Source organism: Seriola dumerili, unplaced genomic scaffold (genome assembly GCF_002260705.1).
Source record: "Seriola dumerili isolate Sdu_G_001 unplaced genomic scaffold, Sdu_1.0 BDQW01001690.1, whole genome shotgun sequence".
In the NCBI taxonomy this organism is placed as follows: Eukaryota; Metazoa; Chordata; class Actinopteri; order Carangiformes; family Carangidae; genus Seriola; species Seriola dumerili.
This window is the reverse complement of record NW_019175945.1, coordinates 155,938-158,427: the sequence shown is the minus strand read 5'-3', so window position 1 is coordinate 158,427 and position 2,490 is coordinate 155,938.

The window sequence follows — 2,490 nt, the reverse complement described above, 5'->3', positions numbered from 1 at the left end:
CTTTTATCTTGTGGGCCAATGAGAAGAATTTCGGTTTTATCTTCATTTAGTTTCAGGAAGTTGCTAATCATCCAATTTTTTACTGCTGCCATGCCAGTGGTCAGGGTACAAAGGGCGTTATGATCATCAGACTCAAGTGAGATATACAGCTGTGTATCATCTACATAACTGTGAAAATTTAATTTATATTTCCTGATTATGTCACCTAAAGGGAGCATATTCAGAGACAAAAGAAATGGACCAAGACAACTTCCCTGAGCAACACCGAAAGGCAATTCATATTTTCGCGACACATGATCCCCAATTGCAACAAAGAACTTCCTCCCTGAGATGTATGACTGGAACCAGTTTAAACCAGTCCCAGAGAGCCAAAACCTGTTCTCAAGGTCATCCAAAAATCAAAATTCCAGTTTCAAGGGATATATTAATAATATCTAAAAGTATATAAAAGTTTACTGGGGATAGGGTCGAGAAAACAGGTGGGGGATTTGCTCCAGGTCTGAATTTTGACATGACTGCCCTTTTTTCCCTAGGTTGATTATCATAAATGTGAATATTTCTAACAATTCCTGCTCTAGTGGAGGACACACAGTTTGCAAAGAATCAGGCAAATTCCTCACATTCAAGGGTCAGTGATGGGGCCAGGGGTCAACAATCAATTGACAGTTAAGAAAGTATCCTGGGTTGCTGCCACCCTCTGTTATCACAGTAGGCTCTTCTCGCAGAGTGCATAGCAGAATTAAAGGAAACTACTAGATTGCTGTAAAGTTCGTAGTGAATTACCAGTCCAGATTTCTGGCATTAACAGGCAAAGACATAAATTGCAGGTCTTCGTACTTTCTCTAATCAGGACACATTACTTTGACCGTTGCCATTTAGAGAGGACAGTCATTATCACACCACCACATGAGGTCGCTGCTCAGATAAATTGAACTTTTCAGGCATTTGAAGGTCATTTTGAACAGCTTTTCTTTATTGTGACGACAGTCTCATATTATCCACTGTATACAGCAAATGACACATGCTGGTCATATACAAAAACTGAACTGTTCTCTCTTTGACAGCAGACATTTTGACCTGTCGGAGTATTCCTTAAAAGCAAGCCATATATGTCATACAGTATATGCCCCTATATCAAGAGTGATATTGCCATATACTTGTATGTCTCTCACAAGGAGATATATTATTATTACATGGATAGCCTATATGAAGATATAAGTTTAAAACATATATGAAATAGCCATAGTAAAATTTGTATATGTACATATATTGAAAATATCTACAATGCATTTTTATGGTTTGTTGTGAGCATATACAGTATATTAACAATATATATATTCAGTTTATATATGCATATATATATATAAAAGTATATATACTTAGACAGGCTATGTTTTTCTTATTCATTCTAATGTCTATCTTCCCATTCTGGAAAAGTGGTCTCAGACTTTTGGACCCTACTGTTAAGATCAATATATATTGACAGGCTTTGGGATGTATATATATATATATATATATATATACGCGTAATGTATGTCTACAATATAAGCATACATACATAAACCTATATATTTGTATGAGCTTGACATATACAGTATGGCAATACATGAAATTGTTCCAATTTCTAATAGGTTTCGTATATAATTTTTTACATGTTATTTTATTTTATATGTACATATATTTCATATATGTAATTCCAATATATGTATATATATTACATTTGCCTATGGGACAGAATGACTGTAAATGGTAAAACATGTAAATGTAGTGTAGTTAAATTACAGTCATGAGGTTAGAGAACTGACTATAATAATCAATACAATACAATATAAATCAAAGTTAGAAAAACTTTGGCTAACTTTTGCCATGATGGCTGAGGAAGTAAAACTGCAGAAGCAAAATCCTTTTTTATATTGAAATGAAAAGGGGTGTGTTTTATTGCTTATAGCTTTCAATTTTGAGCGGAGTTTGTTTTCTTTCAAAAGTTATTGTCACACTTTGAATAACCTTTTCTGTAAAGAAATGACAGACATCAGTTTCCCATCCTTTGATGCACTATGAGGAAAGATGAGAGGGGCTGTGCTGACAATGGACAAGCTGTTGATGTAAAGGTTTCAGTTTGTATGTTGTGCTCTATTTTTATTGTACAAATGCAGTAGTGTCATAATATGAATATCATGCCATTTATGAAGGTGTACTTTTGAATATGACATTCTGTATGAGTATTGTTGATCTTAAATATGTGTCATAAGACATATTTCTGATGTATTATAAGTTGTGTAAATAGCATAAAGGTCAGTCATCAGTACTTGTGAGATATTCAAAGATCTGCAGCGGTTCCAGCAGTAATCTTCTGCACAGCGTGACACCAGAAGCTGTTTTCTTGTGATATAATCAGTGAGGTTTATAATATTTGCAAACCAGAGCGCCTCTGCTCCTCTGTGAAATGTTGTTGATCTCATGATATATTTTCTTTTCTCTATATTTTCT